At 31.4% G+C, this 24,538-nt stretch overlaps 2 protein-coding genes across 5 annotated transcripts in view; one reads left to right on the top strand and one right to left on the bottom strand.

Annotated features, from left to right (window-relative positions):
* LOC128989714 (leucine-rich repeat and immunoglobulin-like domain containing-NOGO receptor-interacting protein 4) overlaps window positions 1-24,538 on the top strand; it is a 150,460-nt gene that overhangs the window by 97,642 nt on the left and 28,280 nt on the right. For 2 of the 4 annotated variants that reach the window (XM_054411720.1, XM_054411718.1), the window contains 2 exons: window positions 4,132-4,156; window positions 17,586-17,609. The gene's annotated coding sequence lies outside the window, so the exon portion shown is untranslated. The remainder of the gene's footprint in view (window positions 1-4,131; window positions 4,157-17,585; window positions 17,610-24,538) is intronic. The other 2 variants (XM_054411721.1, XM_054411719.1) reach the window with 1 other exon arrangement.
* Window positions 1-24,538, bottom strand: part of LOC128989065 (uncharacterized) — a 47,178-nt gene that overhangs the window by 15,798 nt on the left and 6,842 nt on the right. The window lies entirely within an intron of this gene.

Genomic DNA, 24,538 nt, shown 5'->3' with positions numbered 1-24,538 from the left:
AATCAGATCGATAATAATGAATGTTCCCTTTAACAGGAAAGTACCGCGTTTACTTATTTTGATTAAAATTTAGGTGATGCTGCCCTCAAAATCTTAAACAGTAAACTTAGCCGAATAGAATTTGAACATATGTACTATGAGTTTATTTGATCAAAGTTGTTTTTAGGTAAATGAACATAAATGGTTTAGTATATAATTTGAACTGTTAAATAGCTTGAACGGAAATCATACAGTTTTTGTGCTTAAAAGGTAGTATATTGTGTTTTTTATAGAATCAGGTATTTAAACCAATTTGTTTAATTCAATTCAATTCAATTCATTTATTTCCACGGTAACACCATTTTTACAAGAGGTACAGTAAGTAGTAGCTATCAAACTCAAATTATAACAACAAATAAAGGCTATTCTCAATAAATTACAATAACAAGAACAAGAAAAACATATCAACAATGAAGATGAAAACCATGATAAATTTTTTAAACAATAACAAAACAAGATTTAACAAAACAACAAATACACGGTTTGGAATCCTCTAAGCAAGACTTACATGACAAAAACAGATATAAATACTAAAGTGCCAAAATAAAATAGCTGATCGAAGGTTGAACACAGTGCCGTTAACATGATGTAGGAATTAACTACAAATTATTTACAGAGAAGAGGCGACACAGATTGGAGCGGAAAGCAGCCACGCTGGAACGGTGAAAATCCAACACTGCGCCGACCTCGTTGCCGACCCGCAAAAGGCGAGGGATAGTGCTTCGCTGTAAATATACAGTATTGTAGTGCCGCCACTCAAACGTGTCCTTGGATCTTGTGCGGACAGGAACGTGTTTATTTATCCAAGACATAGCATTGTGGTTAGTTGAGCTCTGGGGATAGTATATTTTAACTTATTTTCCTACTGCTATATTTATACATTTTAAATTTATAATAGGTTAAAGTCTCAAGACAAAATTAAAGTGTCATTCGCCTATTGGGTCTAATAATGATTGGAGTGTCCAATCGAAATCAACCACCATTACCAAAGAGTAATTTGGTAATTTATATATAAATATATATTTATGGTCTTGTTTGAAACAGTATAGAAGTTAATTTATGTTTCAAGCGTTATTAGACTTTTTTTTAATTTACCCACCAAAATTTTAAGTTTAAATTACCTTGCAATAACCTCTGCAATTTATAAAAAAAACATTTTACGAGATCCTTACCACATCCTTAGGTTTATTCTCTTGTAAGATTCGTCGTATATGATATGTCGGGGATCGAATAAAACGCACCTCTCCTTAAACAAAGTCTCCTAACAAGAGTCCTATAATCTACTGAATCTACTCTGAATAATAGAATATTACATACATTCATTACAATAATCCACACCCCTCCACCCATGTGGTAGTGGAAGGCAGAGAGAGAGGGGAGGGGGCGTGTAGCGCGTGTTCCGTGTTTTTTTTTATTCAGTCATTCAGTTTCGTCGTGGTGGTTGAAGCGTGCGTCTGTGCTGTGCTTTCTTCACACCTAAGTTTATCGATACAGTCAGCGAATTTATAAACATTCATTTACTTGCTGATTTTAAATGTGATAGTGGGTTTTCATAGTGTCAATAAATGTGTTTCCTCAAATTTGTGTAAGTTTAAAATTTTAAAATAAAAACAAACTAATTTGTAAGTTAAGAAAGTAAGAGATTTGATATCCGATTTACGGGTTCACAATGAAATACAAGCATTACATTTTCTTTCATACCTGAAGAATGCAGTTTAGCTTTAATTATGCCACTATATTTTTGGTTAGAATTTTCTTTATTATACATTAATATTTTAATTTTAACGTATTAAGAACGAGCATGATAGGAAATAAAAACTAACCATTATCTTGTATCTGGGATTATAATTATTTCTATATTCTGTATAGTTATAATTATCTTTACATTTGTTTGTGAATAGTTTGCTGTGTATTTTAAATAACTGTAAATTAACCTAAACAAGTTTCAGAATGTAATACAATGTGAGCTACTGTATTATATCTGACTCCTTTTAATGATCTTTGAACGTTCAATTATTTAATGTACATATTCAGTTTCTAGAAAGTTTACCATTAAATTCAGTGCTCAATATATCTAAATAACAATACACTTTTACTAATGTCGTTACTTTATTGAACATAGGCCTATGTTTATATTTTTTCCAAAATTGATGCTACGAAGCATTGATCCATGAATACAATGGAGATTGAACGGGGTTTTAAGCAAATTAATTAGATTACAGCAAAACTTTTACCACTAATAGTTATTTTGTATAAAACATTCAGTCAAACATCATTTCTACGCTTCCGATGCACTTGTAACATTTTTTGCTGAAATAAAAATATTAGGCCTACATATTGATGAGAGGTTTATGTAGATGCAGTCAACCGCCAGACGGCCTTCGCAAACACAGGCTCTCATTTGAATACCGCATACAAACGTGCTTTACACATCACCACACAAGTTCTGTATTTGTGTCAAACCGGCGTTATGTGGTGCACGATTAAATGAAATCTATATTTGTAAATTTGTTTACCAGTACATATTTCACAGGTAAATTCTTATGAGTGGGTTTATATTGAATATCAACAAGTTGTGAAACTAACTGTTTTACCAGTAAAAAGTTAATGTAATTTACCAATTACTGTAGGGAAATCTGCATATTAAATGCTTAAAGTAAACTATATTTTATTTATGTTGCATAGACCACAACATCGTTGTTTTCTGTATTCAAACTTTATTACATTTCCTATATACCCTAGTGCTACTGTAAAATTGTCTTCTTATACTTCAGAACCGAATAGATAATAATCCAATGACCATCGACAATCTGTTTTGTTGTAGAGCTTTATCGGTTTATTATTCACCTACTTAATATTGTTCATTATGAATTAAGAAGGATAACATTTTATTTGTCAATCACACTTACTTCGTAGAATTAAATTTATAGTGAGAGGAATAAAATTAAGACTGATAATTAAGACTTATAATGAAATTGTCACTCCCAAAACGTATATGGGGTTTTTTCACCTTGGTATAGGGTATCATATTCCTCTAGTCATATTTGATATGTATTAATATAAAAACATATATATATATATATATATATATTGTTTTATCGTATCACATAGATCTAGCTATGGATTTTCACTTTTAGAATACTTTTAGACATTTTTGAGGCTTTTTACAAATTTTACTTTTAGAAAAAAGTTAAACAGTGTTTATCATAAACTAATTCATGTTCAAATTATTTCATTTATTGTGAATTTCAATTATGGTAGTATTTTATCACTCTGGCGTACTCTTAGAACATTCTTTCCCAGTGAATGATCCAATAAATGAAACGAATACATCACAATGATTAGTAGCACATTAGTAGCACAAGATTAGTAGCACATTTTTATCAAGTGCAACTCGTCCAAGAATAAATTACCCATACGTCCAGCTGTTTGTTCCCAACTCATTCCCTTGAATGGTGGGGGGCGAGAGTTGCTAGGGGAAGGGGGTGAGAAATTCCGTATTATGATAAAGCCCGCGCGTGTAGTCCGACACCCTCGGTAGTCGTGGCGTGCGTTGTGCGTTGCGTGATCAGTTATGAGCGTTGTGTCGCCTCTCCGAAACATGAACGCCACTTTACATTTGAAACTGTTTCAAAAACCTGGTCATGGCTTACAGCTATCATTTACTTCCAAAGGTACTTATCAAAACTAGGATTATTCCAAAATTATTCCAATTCCTTCATTAAAAGTTGTTTGTAAGTAATTCTAGTTGCAGCCAAAAATCTGACATTTTATATGTAACCTGCTAAAAGAGTTTATATCTTCAGATGCTATTATGTTTGATTTTGTGGAATTACACCTTTTCAAGCAAACAAATTGAATTTTTATGTTGATCTAAACTGTCGTTTACTAAGATGTTTGAATAAATATTTTACAACGCGGTTGAAAATAAACTTGGTCTGTAGGTGTGCTGTTAGAGGGAATTTTCAAAAACTAGTATTACCTTAAATCATCAAAACATAATTGAGGCCTGTAACTCATTAATTTGTCTATTTGCCTTAATGTATTCAGTTGTATTGAACCAAATCTTTACTGTTTTCTTCTTCCTTGCAGATTCGTGGAGCATTGATTACGAAAGGTGAGAATAAATCTTTTACAAATAGTTACTGTTTTGGCTTGTCACATTTTATACTTTATATATCACAAATTTACTTTTATTGTCAAATAAGGTATTTAAATAGAGTGCTTATTACTAACTGTCTCGGTTGGAAGACCATCTTATTATTATTTATAGTCTTTAAATATTTAGACATGACAATATTTTAATTTTATGTTGAACCTTTTACTTGAAACGTTTATCAATTTACCACAAGAGCAGGGTTTTGTTCAACCTACATTTTATCTAATTTTACCTTAATTAACTAAATGTTTTATTGAGTAACTGATTAATTATTTCCCAATCATTGACTTTTCAGTCATTTTACTTCTTTAGGAGGTTAAATGTCTAAAATACCTAATCGAATTCTATTTTGAAATCTACTGGCAAGTCTTACAGCATTTATAAAACCTTGCGTTACTATAATGCAATACTAACTACAGCCTATTTAACAAAACTGTAATCAATTAAATGTAAAAAAAAATATTTTACAAACTAAAAATCACTTTGATATGTCACTTTGAAATGCCGTAATCATAAAAGCTGAACTGAAATTTAATATGGTGGGTGGAAGGTACTCTATAAATAGAGGACTAATCGGTTGGGGTGATACGAAAAACCTCTAGGGAGGGTAGGGTCTGCCCCTAATGCAGGACCCGTATTATGCATTAGCTGTGTAAATAAGGTCTTAATAACTTCTTCAAAGTAATGGAGATGTACGAGTTATTTATTTTACTGCATATAGTTGGGCAACTGAGCCTTTATAGTACTGGCCTTACAATCCAAAGATTGTTCATTGTTTTCTTAGAATATCCTTAAATCTTTGATTGCTTAAGACTAAAGCTGGCTGTCCTGTTATAATGGGATTAAAATAAATGATCCTGTCTAAAATAATACAATGTTCTTATTAAATGAAAAGGTAAACATTTTATATTTTAAATAAATGTCGGTTTTATACGCATTGCGTCATTTAATAAGGGTTGCGTTTTCATCTTATTGGTGATGGCAACAATTGGTGAATACTAAAACAAAACTTCATGTCAGTACTTATCAGGCACATAACTTCCTGGAACACCTCTAAACCATATTTCATTTACTTTTATATTTAAAAAAGACAGTATTTAAACTAATTATAAATCATTTAATAAAAATCCCAGAACAATATCCTTTTACAATTATATGACATCTTCTTAGAGGTTTTTGGTAGTCAGTTAAGCTATTTATACCTTTTGGTTTTTTTTAATTTTTTAATCGTTTTTTCTATCCCTTAATGTTTTAAAAACTTATTCTCCTTCTAATAGAAACATTCTAAATGGAAACAAACAATCGTGTAGGAAAATTACTTATTTTAACACCAATATGAACTTAGCTTTGACTTACTTCAATGAGAATAAATCTTTAAATGAAAATTTCCGAAACAATAAGAGTTTACACAGGAAAATGTGTTCATGATGAGTCGATGAAATGGATAATTGTTCAAATTTTAACTATGCCCATACGTTGTACATTATTCAATATAACATAAACGTTAAACACCATCATATGCATATGCTACACTTACAGTACAGTATCAAGACGCTTGTAACCAGAAAGCAGCTCAGAGAGACAATTAAGTGCAATGATGTGTTGTGATTGAATCTGGTTGCACATAGTTTCTGTCCCTATTTCGAGGATATGCATATGCAAACGTGATTGAATATCAATCAATATTAAATGGCCAATGAATAATAAAAGCTTTACTCATGAAGATAAATTCTAAATGAATACCAAATTTTTTTCTACTATATTATTTCCAAATAAATGGTATCCTCTTTTATTGTAAAGAGTGACTAATATTTATACTATGATAGTGTGATAATACGCAGAACAAACACTACACAGAACAGAGAAACAAATAAATTCAACTCCAATACCGTTGATAAAAAGTACTCTCAAAGTTCCAAAAATGTTTTCAGGTAACTTATTCATGCAAAGAAGAGTTTTTAGGAAGGAATCTTACGATTGGTTGAAATCCTTATACTTAAAAATCTAAAGATGTTGAGTAAAACGGGGTTGTTTATAAGTACAAAGGGCTGAGCCTTAATTATCCTTCACTTAATTCCGTTAATGTGTGATTTTTTTACCCCAATAAAAGTTACTAAAAACGTTAAAATGTTTGGTAAAACTCTAATATGTGTATTTAATACTTATAAAACTTTGGGACATTTTCGACGAAATATTCTAGGTGAGAAATTAAAATTATAATGCAGTGTAAACATTGTTTTGTCAACATAAAACTGGTCCTAAAGCACAGCTAGAAGTACAATACCTACTGAAATGCGATTCAATCGATAACATAAAAAGTCCCCTATATAAAACAGCTGTGTCACTTAACACTAAAGAGCCAATCCATTTACTGGACTCAGCTGTCCAAGTCTGATAGGCAACTGAATCCGCGCACTTCTATGATTAACTTGGGGCTGTTCTGGAGGGAATACACGATATAAAAAAATCACGCAGTAAATAAACCTACTAGCATAATTTACTCGTAAAAACAGTTTTACGTTATTATTATAAATTAGTATGGTTGCTTTTATGAAGTTTATTTTCCATGGATGTTTGCTATCATCCTTCATCCTCAACCGTCAGCAATACAAACTTCTAGGGGTAAAAGTATAAAATATAAATGTGGCATGTTGTGAAATCCTACGATTTGTTTTAAAGCTTAGAGTTAAGGATTAGACTACTTCCCTGACCTACAAGATTCTGGCTTAGACTTTCTAAGAAGCTGTAAATATTTTAGTGGCCAAGTAAAAAGAAAACCGATGCTGAAGTAGGATGTTGTAAGAACGATGTTTTAACCTTTACGATTTTGACCATTTCGAATAATATGTTATGCGTTGTAAGTTAAATTAGTTTACATAATAAATTGCAGTTTCAAATAACATTGTGATTTAAATAGGAAAGCCTATAGAATATATTTTTATACCCCGAAGTTTTTGGTTTTTTTAGCCATGCACAAACCTTTATTGTGTGTATTATTTTTGTTAGTGTAATGTATATGTAATGGAATTAACAAAGCATACCAAGGTTTTATAAGAAAAAGAATAAATATATTTACAAAATGTGTAAGTAATTCACGTTCCAAAATCATAGATCAAGAAAAAGTTGATATCCAGAAAAAGTAGATTTGGCATGAAACATCTTGGAACAAAATGATTAAACGTAAAATACGTAAATTGGTGGTTAGTGAACATAAAATACATGGATAAACATTTAATAAATATAAATTTAATAAATTTTAGTACATTTAATATAAAAAAAACTAAATAATATACTGTAGTTATACAGTATAAAACGCTAACTTGGTATTCGAAACCCCTGCAATTTATAACAAATAGGTTTTCACAATTTCTAAGTGTATGCTAAGTACTACTGATACTTTATCGGGTAATATCCAGTAGTTAGACTGGTACAAAGTGTTTAGTCAGTTATTTAATTTAGTTTTGGTAGGTAATCATCAGTTGACACCCGAGGTAACATCACGAGTAACATAACATCAGCCCACGTTTATATTGGTTTGTCCCTATTTTCTCAACTAGTTATGCATGCACCAGAGTACTATCAAAACATTTTAAGTTTAAGGAAGTCTTGTACGAATTCACGACACAAACATTTTCTAATAGTTAAACGATAATAAACTTATGCTATAAACTTAGCTCATAAAAATGTTGTCAACATACGTACGAGAGAGTATGTATTACTGTATTCATAATTTGTTCCGGCATATAGCTTGTATCATTTTTGCGTCATGGTACTGGAAATAACAATTACACGTCTATATTTTTTCAAACAAACTATGATTCTTATTTTTATTGCATAAAAGCAACTAACTCCTTTCTTTTCGTAATTCAAGTGAAATGATTTAGGAAGTGATAATGTCAGTAAGCATCGTACTCAACTGTCGGTAATCTAACTAAGATGGTTTTCAAATACCATACAGAGTTTCAAGCATCAAATTCCACTCAACTAAAATAGTCACAGCTTCTGGCTGCATGGAAACAAAGATCCTTTATCATGAGATGGATTTAGATGCCTGCTAGACAATAGAGGGCGGAGCTCGTTAAATCCGGCTAAATTTATTAGTAGCCTATCATCTACAAGTAGAAAATAAATATCTGCAACACCATATTGTATTTAGTTTACAATAGTTTACTATGAGGAAGATACTTTTGTCCTGGCAATACACATGACCACATTATTAATGTTATTGCTCGTTACTAGTCCGGGAAATATGTGCTTACCGGACAAGTGAGGTCGTTCCCGTTTGAGACGGGGTCGAGTGCAAGACAATGTGTAGTTTGTTATACGTAACATTGCGTTACAAGTTTGGAAAAAAAGGGGTTGCTGCTTTAGCAATGGTATCTACTTCAACGTAATGAAATTTATTTGACTAAGCATGAGGCAAACAGCTATTTTCCAGACTACTGTATTTCTTTGCGTAATTTACTCAATTAATCTTATATTTAACAAATTATTGATGAAACACAATTTTGTTGCATAAAATAACTGTGATTTTAATGAACATATAACAATCTTAGTACGTAATGACAAATATGCCATGATTAACAGCTGTATTATTTTACAAAATTGTACAGTAATAAACTTAAGACGAGGCTGATTTGAAGGCTTATGAGATTTAGCCTTCAATTAATATCCTTTTTTATCTTAACTTTATACTCACTCCGAGTTAAAACTACAAAGCTATGTTTAACTAAAGTAAAGCATCCACACAACCAACATTCCCACTAAAAGGAAACTCGCTTATTAAACAAAACACACCTTTTAACCTTAGGGTTTACTTTGCCATTATAGTTACATGACAAAAAAGAAAAATAACTCTTTCCATTATGCACCTTTACTGATGAACTAGCTTTTTAGCCTTGAGATCACAGGTTGGGTGGGCAATTGTTATTTTTTACAAAGATGATTGTATGTTAGTTTCTTTTGGTTCCAATACTGTCGGTTTCAATAGAGTGATAACCCGTATTTAATTTAATGATTAGTAGTATTTAGTAATTATTTGTATTTCGTAATTTCTTTGAATAATGCATTAAAATACTTAAATAATACTTTGCTTGATATCCACAGCATCATACATGTGATGCTTAATGCAAACAAAACTACTTATTAAAGGTTAACTAAACGTATCAGTGTTAGAATAGGCTCTTAAAGACGTGTAGGGTCATTTTATATTTTTGATTTAATGTTGCATAATTTTGTACCACTAAATTGCTTAAGAAATGATTTCCTCATTTATACTGTATACTTTATAGTATTCCTGCCATTATTTTAAAATTATAATTGACTTCCAAATGAATTTTATGAGTTTGCGGTAGCAATTAATTATAGCACAGCAGAGAGTAACATTACAACAGGAATAAAATATATCAAGTGTGGCATTATGACAGCTAGCAACTTGAAATTGACGCTAAATGTAAATTTTCAAGCAGAATATAAAAGAGTGATTTACATTAAAAGATGATTAACTGGTAAGGGACTTAATATCGAAGTAGTAGTTTCATGAGTTGCAGAAGAGTTCTCTAGCTGATCCGTTCTGAATAATGTAAATATCAGCATTCGAGAGATGCTGGTAGCGGAGTTTGCTGAATAAAAAGTGCATTAAACTGTTTAGTATATTAAGCTTATTAATCATCTTTAGGCTAATTGCTTAATGTGTATTTAATGTGGATAAACCTTATATCCAACAATAATTCCGGTTAATGTGTATAACACTTTATTTTGTCACAGGAAAAATTTATATTTATATTCTTCAAGTAATGTATATCTTGTGAGCTAAAAAGACAGTGCATTAAATATGGAATGTTTTATTTATTTCCTAATTAGGTACATAAAAACTATATTCGTAAGATATTTAATCCAAACATTTGACAATAGCCAGATGATACTCAAGTACCACTCACACCGTTTAAGTAGAGGTTAAGTTGACCATATTTACCCTGTCATGTAATTATTAATGTTAGCACTCCTTTAATGCCATTAACTTTCTAGCAAGGTATAAAACTGTAAGACTTAACAAAATAAAGATATATAACTTATATAGAAGAGCATATTAAAATGAGTAGTCTTTGTGATTATAAACATAGTAACGTAAATGGTCAGAAGTCAGAATGATTTTTTTACAGTTATTTGAATGTAGAGACAAACAACTAACAACTAACTAACAATCCTTTTGAAACACTTGACATTATATTGAGAAGTAAATTTATCTCAAGGGAATTTATTAATTGCATCCCGAGAGTTCCTACGAAGTATATCGTTAAAATGGTTTAAAAATAAATTGTTCAGGTTTTTGATTATATAACTGTTATCAAATCAAAAACTATGTTGTTGTAAACGCATACCGTTAAGGCAAAATATGCCTTCTAACATGCAATTAAAATCATAACCAAATATAACAAAATAATCTACAAATCTACAGAACGTTACATTATTATTCTAAATTTTGAAATCATCAACAAGAATATTAATATTGCAACAATAGTATTAAGGGTAGTGGAAATCACTACGAAGAAATATATATTTATTACGAGTAAAACAATAAAAAATGCACGAAACACCTTAAATCTTAAGAAATTAAATATTAATCTATCTCGTTTCAATTGTCATTAAATATTTCAATTGTAAATCATTCCATGGTCAGGGTCACTAGTCATTGCAAACATGACGGTTTGTTCCCGGTCTGTAATGTTTGCCTCACTTCAGGCTGCTGTGTTTACCCTCAATATTTACCCGGCTCTGTATCAATTAATTGTATACTACTATTGGCGTTGACCAGACTGTCAACGTAGGAATTCCTCAACGGGGGAATAACTGATTTTTTGTCTCTATACTGTCTGTATTACAATGCATAAATTTCAAAATAAATGTGATTGGTTCATTTAACGAATGATTATGCAGTGTGTAAATTAAGTCTCGAAACAAATCTGTATTTTTAAAACCAAAATAGATAGAAATATTCTGTTTGTGGCAATAATTCTTAAGAAAGGTTCCGCAATTTTTTACATCAAAATTTTTACCTTCCTAACAGGGTAGAAGGTAGGGGGTGACTTATCTTTTTCAAATAGCAACCTGTATTGAGTGACCTCTCATTTTGAAGGGCTTGTCAAAAGAAACACAATGACAGAAATCCGAGGTGAATATCTCACCCCAAGCCAAAATAGCGGGTCAATATAAGTCAACTTCGTGGATAAAAAAAAAATAAATTACCACTTGTTCCATGTGTATTTTGATGGCTACCACAGAGGTGGTCTCCCTCCATGTCCTATCCGACGCTTCATGACGACGGACAGCCGTCTATTCTAGTCTGTACCCCCCTCCCCCCTCCCCATCGCACCCTTGAGACATGGCCATTTAGTCATGTGTCACTGCCACACCTATTGGAATTCAACAAATATAAGGACATCCTCCTTAACTCTGTTGGTTGGTATGTTTTAAATGTCTGTTTAACAATATATGTGAACAGTCTAACTAAACCACCACGTTTATGATTTTTGTATATAGGTTTATTTTACTGAGTAGTCTACAACAATTAAATTGAATAACTATTTAAATAGTTATTTTAAATAAACGTGTAATCTAGTGTATCACCGGGAACTACTTTGTTTCAAATGGTAAATCTTGAATCGTTTTTTTTATGCTGCCAGGAAGACCGTTAAATATCGTAAGAGTATAAGTTAAGGTAAAGATAGCTCAAAGGAAGTATGCCTACTTTGCTAGATTTTAACTTTTCATTTCTATAAAACGTTAGGCTTTCAAACTATATTTTTGGTTTTAAAACACAAAACTGATAGTCTGACAAAACTTTAAAATAAGGGTTAAAGATACAAAAACTGTAACGATAATGTTATGTACGGAATATTCCCCAAAAGTACCCTTATGGTCTGTGAAGACCTGACAGTTTGCAAAATATATTTGAGTTGTGGGAAAAATTATGAGAGGATTTTAATTAAAAATGAACGCTCGTCAATATTTTTTCACGAGTAGCAGGTTAAAGTTCCGTTGAAAAAGGTAAATCAACATTGGGAACGAACAATCGCACGAAACGACAAAGGATGAAAATGTTCGCAATGTTTATTGAGCTAATAAACTAAATATCACCTTCGAACTTTAATATAAACTACAACACCAAAGAGAAACAACAAGCTAGTTACTTTACATTATATTACAATCACTGTGTAGATGATAACTTTAACTGTTTCACTTCAAAACCTTACTTTATTTCCTGCCATTCAATGATTTCTGTTTTCCAGTCACTTATGTTAATTCTTCCAAGAACTTAATTTAAAATCGTGTTTTTTTTTATGTAAGATACGAATTATATAAAATAACATGACAACTGTTCTTAATTTTGTTGTTAAATTTTTGTATACATATAAAGACGATTAATTGTAACATACATAGCATAGTTTACTCCAATGTTTAGCGATTAGTAGTAAAATGACTAGTTATATTTTTGCTATAAAATTTAAAATTAAACTAACTCTCAATATTAACGAAATTGAATTTTAGTAGGCCTATTTAAAAAAGTGCATTAACTAACTGATCAAACCTACTTTATACCTATACTGTTATTCTTTTATCTCAAATGGTGACCATACAAAGGTAGGTATTTTAAGCCAAGAATGAAAGGAGACGTTTATGAACTTCACGTGAAAATTCAAATAAATATTTCGAGAGAAAACCTTTTTTGAACGAAATAAAGGTAGTTCATACTTTCAATGGACTCAAAAAAGGCAATAAAGAAATTAAGACAAATCTTAAACAAAATAGGCAAATTAGTAATTTTAATCTGAATCAAGGAAAACTTCAAGTAGCGAGTCATTAGTTGAATTTTTCATGGCGTACAACAATGTAATTCAGACAGAAAATGTGTAACGATTTAAAAATAAAACCCATATTAATCTTGAACTGTGAAAGCTGAATTATAACTTAAGTTAAATCCATTCCAAGGAAACATTTACGGATGCAAAAGAGTTGTTTTGGAGGAAGAGAAGTTTTGAAGTAACGCAATTACATGACGACAATGCCACAACACGAACCAAACTTGTAGAGTTTAGTCTTGGAGTGTCTCCGAGACAACCGTTATATTACAGGAACTAATTCGTCCTGTTTGCACCTTCGTACACTGAAATTGTAACATTCACTATATGTTTTTTAGCAGTGTTTCGATTATCCAAAAATTTGCAGACCGTACGTTTAGGTAAATGTAAATTTTTCTAGTTTAACAAAAAAAAATCACAAGCTTAATTTTTTCTATCTTAAGTTTGCTGATGAGAACATACAGCATGCAATTAATATACCTACATATCAGAGGGGGTTATACAGCAACTGTGGACTCAACAATCAACCTGACTGACAGCTGTTTACTATCATTGTTGACTCACTCCCTCTACACGATACTGAACATATTGACTGACGGACTGCTTGATCAAGTTTCGTGGGATAGAATGGACTTTTATCCAGGATTATATACTACTTTGGTACATAATATGTCATATGCTTCATAATGAGTATGTCATTTACATCACCACAATTAATGGTTTTTTAAAACTAAATTCCACCTTGAATGTTGGTATCATCAAACTTTATCTCTCAACAGTTGTTTTTTTCGTCCTTCCCTGTTACCCCTTTTGACACTATTTAGACCCCAAAATTGGACAATATTTTTTACTCTTACTTTCATAAGCGTGTTAATTTCAACCAAAAGAATATGGGAAAAATGTAAACAAAAACAAATTTTATTTGTTACTCAGTGAAATTATTGAATAACTATTTATTATGAAAAGTACATGAATAGGCCTATTACACTTTTTTTAAGAAAAGTATAATGCAAAACTACTCTAGTGTTCGTGACAAGATAATGAAACTGGACCCAGCTATTCCTGATCAGTCGCTTTTAAATAAATAATCCCTGCTAATTAAACAGCTGATCTTAGTCAGTACCAAAGCCACACAGTTAATTTCACTTTATTATACACCTATCATATTTGGGTCCAAATAAACACGTAAGTGGCATCCTCATTTCAATTGCTAAAAAGATAACCAACCAATGTTACCTGAATAATTGCCAATAAATCTATACAGTTTATTATGTTTTAACCCCACAAATATGAAACTATGAACCACTTAAGGAGGAAAACCTATTCTTATATCACTTCTACAATACGGTTCAATATGAGACTGTTTGCAATACATACTAGCAGCACAGAAGGCAAAGTTCTGACAAGAAAATTATGTAAAGCCAGCTTAGGACTGCGTGGTTTTACATCCACATCAAGACCTAAGAAGATGGGCACACCCCTTTTGTGTACGCGATTAGATGATTGTATAGTATGAAATAATTGTCTATAAAACGATACCTAAAACTTATAAGACGAAAATTGTTCTTAAAACCATTACATCGAACTGTATATTGTTTACATGCAGATTTATTGTAAAGGAGTCTACTTTTGAAATGCATTTTCACTGTGAACACTAAGCCGTACTGTAAATCATTCATCTATTGCTTAACAAAAATTATTATTTTAACAATAAATGTATGTAATGTAGGTACATTGTTAAACTAGAAATCCTTTTTTTCGGAGCTACGCATCAATTCTTGTTTTGTTGTAATAATAAAACAAAATATAAAGGTAAAATACAATTTAGACCCCTTTGCAGAATTATTGGCGTAATTTTTATCATTACCTATAAGGACGTATATTTTCCTAAATCAGTGTGGGTTACAATGTCACAGGATAAAACCCCACTGTGAATAATTAAGTAATAATGGGAACACGTTAAACAGGTCGCTGCAATTCTCGCTTCATTGCTAACAGAATTATCTCTCAATGTATTTACTAAATGTAAAACCCCGTTTTTACTTTTTTATACGGCAAGCATATCATACGGTTTCGTCATATTGCCCTGCTTAGTAATTAGAGCATTAACAAACATGTTACACTACAATAAAATCATATTACATTTTTTTACTTATTTTAAAATAAAATTTATGTTTGTATTCACTTTATTCGTCCTTTTAATTTGATGTAAGCTATTTATACAACACTTGTTTTATGTTATTAACTCCAGCATTAAATATCATAGGCCAATCATATAAATACTGTTTACTAATATAGGTATTTATTTTTATTTTACATTAATGACTAAATAATCATAATAATGTAACATAAAGTAATTATTTACGAGTTGATTTTTTGCATATGGATTTTAGACAGTTTATAAAATCTTTCGGAAACGATTTTAGAAATCCTTAGTTATGTTCATATTTGTGCCATACGGGTGCATGCCCTGCTTTGCTGATTCTATCTACGCACTGGTAGATAGCACAGGTAAAAATGGAAATAATAACGATTGAATCTACAACAAAAACTAACTATTACATCATAGTATTTTTCATCCATGTAAAACCTGTATTATATGTACGCTAGATCTCGATTAATCATATGTTTTTCGGTTTCCTACAAGGCCTTCCCTGTGATTTAATGTAGCTCTCCAACGCTGAGATAGATCGTCATTATAATGTGTAATAACAGTTTGTAGCCTACCATAACTTCCCCTACAAATCCACTCTTCTATAAAGCTGCAACAATTATCAGAAGAATGAATTTGGCAAATTAATATTTTGCAGAAAAAGATAGATGTTAAGTTCATTGCAACGCGTTTTCCGTTACTACTAGAAATACAACTCATTCATTAATTTGTTGTGTAACATTCAAAATTATAGTAAAAATGTATGATTTGTAAATTAGAAAAGAGTTTGAAAACTAAAGAGATAAAATACAACAAAGAAAATAATTAATTTTTAAATAGTGACATGTACAATCAAAATGTTTGGACACCTCTTGAACTGTTTTTGGCGAAAATAAACCTGTACATACACATTAAGTGTGATTTTTTTAGCTAGCATGATATTGCAGGTAAAAATGGAATGTTGTATATTGATGAGAGGTTTATGTAGATGCAGTCAACCGCCAGACGGCCTTCGCAAACACAGGCTCTCATTTGAATACCGCATACAAACGTGCTTTACACATCACCACACAAGTTCTGTATTTGTGTCAATCTAGTGTCGCATATTATGTCATACGATGAAAATACATTTGTAGATTTTTTTGTTTTGTGTTGAATTGTAGTACGAGACTTACTGTTTTAGGGAATAGACCCATTACCAGTACTATTCTAAAAACAATGTTTTACTCGATGTAGTCAAACCGTAATTAATTTTTTTACATAATATATTAATTCATACTTAACTCAAAATAAAGGTAAAAACTAAAACTTACAGTTCGGTTTTCCTTCCTATTGTGCATGTTTAATTTTAATAGACCAGCCCTCAAGTTAATAATAACACACATAGTTTTCAAGCAATTTTATTCCTGTTCAATCCTATCTGACAAGATTGTTCTATTACCTTACACACAGACAATACTAACTACGTAGTAGCATAGATACAAGTTTCTTTTAATCTATGGTAGTAAGCACCCACAGCCAACTGTGTTACTTCAATACAACAAGCGTTTGTATGGAAACGAACAATTTAATAATTTTTTGTATTATTTAATTAACATTTTTTACAGGAAAATCTTCGCTTTTACGTGAAACCCGAATGGCAGTATTCAAATTCATGACTTCATGCAGTAACGTACATCTGTTTACATAATATGTAAGATAATTAATTATACATTAAACACACAACAATAATTCAAAAAGTTATCGCACTTATCATAATGATCATTTTGGACGCCCTTTTTGTTGTAAGTTTCATTTATTATATCTAATGATTTACCAGCTGTTGGTTCTCAGCCCCTACCTTGAGCAAGTATGGTAGGGAGATTGAGTGCATTCCAAGTAGCGATAAAGATCACACGTGCAGTCCGACACACTTTATTGCGTGTTGTGATGATGAGCATTGTGCCTTTCAGATACATAGACTACATTTTAACAACTACAATGATATTGTTAGAATATATTGTTCGGAATTAAAATTAACTAAGTAATTTGTTTTATTAAAAATAATACAAGTATAAAAAATGTCACAAAGTCGTGTTTATCTTACTATTTTGTATAGGTACTAAAATAAACCTATTACCCTCTTCGAATAAAATAAAACAGTCCCTGCTTTAGAGAAAGCATCAGACCGTGATGTCATCATTGAAGTGTCCAGCTGCGCCCAATTGAATGGATTGTTTCTCGACAGCACATACTCTATTTGATCAAACTGGAGAGTTTATATTATACTGCACATTAATTCAGAAAGTATTTTGTTGTCTTAGCCTCCATTGCTATCTACTCATTTATATGACATACTTTTCTAAATCAGTAGTTTATAAAAATGTTTTTGTTTCAGAATCCTGAAACGCTGGTTGAAAAGGTAAGTTTATAAGAGTACCTTTTGAGATTTAAAATATTTCGTATGGATATTAATCGATCTCTATAGTAGGCTATAAATCAATCTCTAGTCCATAAATACATAGTCCTTAACAAATAATATCTTTTGAAGTTCCTTTTTTGAGCGTTTTCTTTTTTTTATCCAGCCACGTTGAAATTTAAATGACGAATTTACTCCTACTAATACTTTAAAAAAAAAATCAGTATACACGATTTTTCCATAAAGGGGTTTTGGGACTCTTAGTTTATTCTGGATTTTGTTTTAATATAAAAACACATAGCAGCATTGACTATTGGATACAGAAGAAGACATTTCATCTACTGTATATGGATCCATACTGGAGATCCAGTATGGACATATGGACAAGCTGGGTCTTAACAGTTGCTATAGCTCATAATAAGTCATTCCATCAGTTTGACTTGGTAAAAACCATCGTGTAATCGACAGAAATCAGTAATTGAGATCAGTTTGATTATCAAATCAACTTAATCTGTAGGTGGCTTATATCAACTAAGACAAATTTAATTAGGCTAAAAAGCTGGTGACAAGTTTAACGTGGGGATGAAATGTTTAGTTGATAGCAGTTATTTATTTTTTTTTTCTTTAAACATTAAACCATTTTTAACCTTATGCCATTCGTTTTAAAAGTAAAAAATAATTCAGATCCAATGAATGTTTTGAATAATATATTGCGTAATAACTTGTGTAATCCGTTGTTCAACATTAGTAATCCCACGGAACCTGATTTGTTTGAACAATGGATGTAATCAGCAAAGCTACTCTAACTGACCATGTATATGTGTAATTGCATATTACACTGTATTAACATAACACTAACAAGCTCATATGCAGCTGTTACACCACAATATGCGGACACTTGTGGACAACAAATCTGCCGTGTGGAGAGATAATTGAGGTCAATAGTGTTAGACCTCGTGATATCATGTTTCGGATTACTGATTTATAGCAATGGTTATTATAGCATTTACGTGGTCTACATCTGGAAATAAATTATTATAAATAGTAAGAATTATGTATAAGCTCAATCAACAATTTCAAACAGGCGATAAGATTTTAGCATGGAACTATTCTACACATTACTGCAGACAAAGTTTATATGGTTGCGGAATTGCCACTTTATGTAATCTCACTAGCCATTGTAGGGATTCAAACCCGGGACCTCTAGGACCGAAGTACACGCTTTACCATTAGATCAGCTTGTTCCCTAGACTTCTTCTATTGGTACATATTTTTTATTCAATTAACTAAAAGTTCACCAGGGGCTAAGAACCTGAAAATAACTAAATAAAATTACGATTGGAAGTGATGATAAAGATCGAAATTTGTATGACACAGCCCATTAAGAACTATTATACAGTGCAACTATTTAAAATTTTTTCTAATTGAAACTACCAATCGTGCCACTTTGACGAAACTCTCTAATATAAGCAGCCTGGTTATTAATTTATTTATTTTACATCGTTGCAATCATAAAGCTCATAACAATCGGTAAAACAATAATGTTTTACATTAAAAAAACTCATATCTTGTAGGCTTGAAATTATCTTACCTTAAAATTTACTTTTAAATGCTGAAACTAAATTTCAGACGACTAAAAAATGAAGCTTCCATATTTGGGCGTAATACGTCCATTAATATCCAGCATGCGGGCTGGTACAACGTGTAACTTTGTTGTAACTCAGTTGTTGTGAGTGCTTGTCAGCTGACACCCCCGGCAACATAACGAGTATCCTAACATCGGCCAACGTTTATATTAGCCCATCCTTGTTTTCACAACTAATTAGGCTTACACCAAAGGGTTTTCAACCAATTTTCGAGTGCAAACATTAATTTAACTGGTGAAATTTATAGATTTGAAAATATATGGCAGATAATTACAGTGTTAACGAATTGTGACTGAAAAGAAATTTGACGTTTCTTATAATTTTATCGGCAATAGAGTAAAGAAGACGGGGCTGTCAAAGTATGAGCTTGTGTTGTCGTTAATCATTTGCCTCATAGTACTTTTAATTTGGATTTCGTAAAACAACACCCCGTTTAATATACAGGACAAAATGTTTAAGTGTGTTTACAGGTTGCAGAAGGGTGGTTCTGCACCTATCTGATCCATGTTAATATGTTGATATGTTAATAATGTGAATATCTTACTTCAGGAGTGGATGGTAGTGAGTGGGGTTTGCTAAATTGGTGCTACGATAACTAATCGTCAAATACGACATCAACACCTCTAAATGTATTACTTCACTCATATTACTAAAGATTATTTAGTAGTGTTTGCACGCTCATTGAAGTTGTATTATCTTCAGAAAATGTTTATGACACATGATCTCGTACTAAATCATGCGTATCCCATATTTTTGTTAGATTTTTAATCTATAATCTATTGAAGCTTTATAAAAGATTATTTAGTTACTCGATAATTGCGTTGTTCGTGGTTAACCGTAAATGGTTATTACCAAAATATCAATTTAAGCAAAAATATATTAATTTTTCTACTCAGAGTATGCAGGTACACCTTTTTGTTTTATAATTTATTAATTTACCACTAAGGTTCTATAATTTATACCATAAACAAACATACTATATCAGACATTATATAACAAAATAATTAATTAAGTTTTTAGAACACTACAATTTAAAAAATTGGTAAAGGCTTATTGTGTAGATAAAGATTTAGATATTTACTCCTACCAGCTAACGATAGAGTCAAAATTTTCTTTACAGGCAATAATTATCATTATTTAACGCTGTTCATTAAAAGCAGATATAAACCTTTATTTGCTCACAAGGTGCCAAAAACTATAAGGAATATTGGAAATTAAGTATGATAGTATTTAATTTTGTTCAAAACCAAGCCCTATAACTATTTTCTGAAAGATATTATCAAAAGACATTATGCGCACTTTATTCTTTTTACTAGTTAAGTCACAACAAAATGGTTTTAAATGGTTATTAAAATATGCAAGAGCAATCAAATGTATGTCTACTAATTTTTTTCAGTGACCAGAGCTCATGTTGAGTTTAAACCATAATAAGATACGTTAGTATTAAAATACCAAGGTACAATCAAGCCTAAGAGCCTGATGTCATCCCTTCCCTTATCTAAGGGGTGAGAGCACTTAGTTGATGTAACTCTATAGTGTTGACGATATTGGCCAATCTGACTCCCCACAAGAATCTGGAAATTTGGAGAAACGAAAGAAAAAATGATATTACATTTTAGAAAACGGGTTATAACACACACAGTTTATCTTAAAAATTTATAAAATATGCTTAAATCGTGCATATAATTAATGTATATAATAATGAATGTGTAATATACAATCATAAGTAAAACACGTTTCACTTTAACTAAGTGAATATTTTTTTTTAAATATATCAAACTCCCTTCCCTAGATTTAGTTTAAAAACAAGTGAGCCTATAAAATATTAATAGGCAAGCATGTTTATTTAAAACCTTTTTGTTCAAAACCCGTGTGTATCGCAGGGAAACTCTATGCATATTGGTAAGATAGTTTCCTCTAGATGTGTAAAATCCCTTTATAAATTAAAATAGGCTTAAAAATACCCACAATAAATTATTTTAAAATTTAAAAATAAACATGGGCCTTTGGGTTGCTATGCTGGTAACAAAATATAAAGAGAAAATCAAAACAAATGGAATTAATTCTTATCACATGTTTTATTTACAGCGTCGGGTAAAAATGAAGAAGTCTGTATATTTCATTTTGGTAGAGTTTCCGACCACTGGACGACCTCTAGTAATTATAAACACAAGGTTTTTTTTATCACGTTATTCACTATTACAAACAATACTAATTGTATACAGATTTTTGTTGTAAATCATTACATGGCCAGTATCATTCGCCATTGTAAACATGATGATTTGTTCCTGGTCAGTATTGTTTGCCTCACTTCAGGCTGCAGTGTGTACTCTCAATATTTACCTGCTCTGTATCAATGGTAGCCTACTACAAGCGTTGACCGACAGTCAACATATCCATGGCCAAAGGTTTGTTTGGTTGATTATTTTTGGGCATTTGTTGTTAAAATTTTCAGGTAATGGATAGTATAACATTTGTAACAACATTTTTACAAAACACAAAACAAGCGTTTGCAGGAAAACAGAAATACATCTTACTCAATAGTATACCATTGGCAAGATGTGTAAATGCGACAGTTTCCCAGGAACCCAATTTCAATATGTGTGCACATTTTGATTGGTTTGGTGCGTCGGTGAATTATATACAGTATTTGGTAGCACAATGACTACGAATCTAAGAAGTTATGTTGACTGTTCATGTCCCGGAGCCGGCACAAACTTGTATCATTATATTTTATTCTGACACCGTGTCGACTTTTTATATAATATTACATGGTGCCTTTAACGCACAGACTTAAGTTCTATGTGGACGTGTTAATGCAAAATAAAACAGAACTTTAACCTCTTCATCAAATATTATTTGTCGTTATATACAATTAATTGTACATCACAATTACTAATTATCACATATGTGTCATTTCCAGCTGACTACTACTGTGGTGGCTTCAATAACCTTTGCAACACCTATGACGACTGAAAGCCAGTTATTCTTGTCTGTACTTCCTCCAACCCATGACATCACTAACCCCCTCCCCTCCCTAGAGACGAGACTGTTAGACCACTACATCGTGTGTCACTGTCACTTTTATTGGAGTTCAACAGATATATGGGAACAGGTCTCACATTGTTGTAGTAGACGTGTTTTGGTTGGCTGTTTATTAGGGTTTAAGTTATCACAGGCTTACATTTGTTACTTTAGCTGGTTACAGTAGTTTTCCAAATTTCCAAATTTACCTGTTTAGACTGTATGTGCATATTGACCTATGCTTCCGTTTAAGATTTCCTTCCGACTCCTTGTGGGCCACCCCCTGAAGAGTTATTGGATCACTGAATATGTGTTAAAATAGAGTTTTATGCCTTGTAACTTTTTACCATCTATCAAAATTTTTTTTATATTTTACTGTCTTCGGACTTTATTACCACCCTGTGGAAGTTTAATTAATGTATTATGATCGTACACGTTTAAATTGAGTTCCCTACTAGAAATGTTATCTACCTTTGGAAAACATATGTACAACGACATTTCCAAGACCAAAAGTACCGTTACCTTTAATTCAGTTTTTTTTTTTTGAGTCGGCTCGTTATTGTTTCTTTTTTTGAGCAGACTGAATAATCTAACAGACATTCCGTTTATGCGTTTTATGTAAAAGGATTTGGTTAGAAAAGTATTCTTATAACTTAAATAATGTGTTGCATACATACAAATTCTCCTTAACAATGTAACAGTTACAAATAAACGGTATTTAAGACGCTATAAGACGGTATTTAAAATGATTGAAGATTAAAGGCTTAGGTGGCTCAAAGGAAGCACTTACTTAGTTGTCGCTTTAACGACTTTGTCAAACTTAGGATAGTTCTCTTGAAACATCTTGAACAAGAGAAAACTCTGCGCTAATATAAGTTTACACAGGGTATATACAAACTCAGGGGAAAGTCGAGTTAGTGTGTTTGGACCAAAGGAACAAACACATGTATACAAACAATGTATCCGTAGATTTTGAGCACATTGAGCTACTAACTACTAGCTTAGTACACAAGTGGTGACGTGTAGGCCAAACCATATAACAGAGGATCAGATGTTTTAATTTTGCCAATTCAAAATGGGGGCCATTAAACATTTTCTATCTTAGATGTCTTAAAAACTATTGAATACACGGGAAACCCTATTAAGTCTCCAGTGTGGTAAATAATGCCACTATTTTTATATGTTAGACATTACGATACCGTACTTGTATCCATGGCTATTACAAATTAATACAAATTGAATTTTGTGACATGAGATTTGCAAAAAAAATAGGATTTAACGAAATTGTGATTTGAAATCGTTACCTAGCTACGACCAAATGTTAGTAACCAAGGTGACAACAACAATAATCATCATTCATTCAATTATTAGGTATCATTTAACGTTAGATTGTCATGTTAAAACTTATTATCAATTTTTCGTTAGAAACAATGTCTGCTTCACTATAATTATAGCAATGAATTAATACAAATATCAAATAAACTAGTTTGTATAAATTAAATCCAAATGAGGTAAATCAACGTCAATATCCTGTGGGAGATTTCATGCTTACATTGTAACAAGAGAAAATAATTGATTCTCGAAACTCATCAGCTTGTTGCCAATATTATCCTGCTTGAGGCAGAGTGTTCATGTGGAACAATCCATGATGTAAACACAACATAATCTCTGCAAACTCGATAAAGTAATCAAGGACAAGTAAACTCTAAATGTCAATGGAATTCTGAAATTAATAGCCTTTGGTTTTGTCAATTGCATTTACGATTTTTAAAAGCCATATCACGAATCAGGATAGACGTTAATATTAATCAAACATGTATAGGCCAAGTACGGCTTACTTTATGACAAAACATGGTGGCTAGTTGGTCGTGCATTGTTAAAAAATAAAGTAAAATCATTTAATCACAAAACCAACATAAACCGAGTTTCAAACACCTCAGGTGTTGTTTCTCATTACAATGCAGACCGTCGATGTTTCTCCTCAAAATGACGCTTCTAATTTCCTGCTATTCAGTCATTTCCGTTTACAATCTGATTTTTAAAGGGCTACAAGCGTTTTTTGTTCATTTGACTTAGAAAGTTCATCATTTTCCAATGAGATTGTCCAAAAAATATTGAGCTGAATTAAATGTTCATACCAATACTTATTTAGACTTTAATAATTTTACTCTTTGCCATAAAAATTGTTTAAAAGAATCAATATATGATATTTTAACATAATTTTCCGTTTTTAAATTAATTTAATTCACCTGAATAGGTTGA

Source organism: Macrosteles quadrilineatus, unplaced genomic scaffold (genome assembly GCF_028750875.1).
Source record: "Macrosteles quadrilineatus isolate MER2022 unplaced genomic scaffold, UCM_ALF_1.0 Scaffold_3__2_contigs__length_128488019, whole genome shotgun sequence".
Taxonomy (NCBI): Eukaryota; Metazoa; Arthropoda; class Insecta; order Hemiptera; family Cicadellidae; genus Macrosteles; species Macrosteles quadrilineatus.
This window is presented reverse-complemented; position numbering and strand designations above follow the sequence as displayed.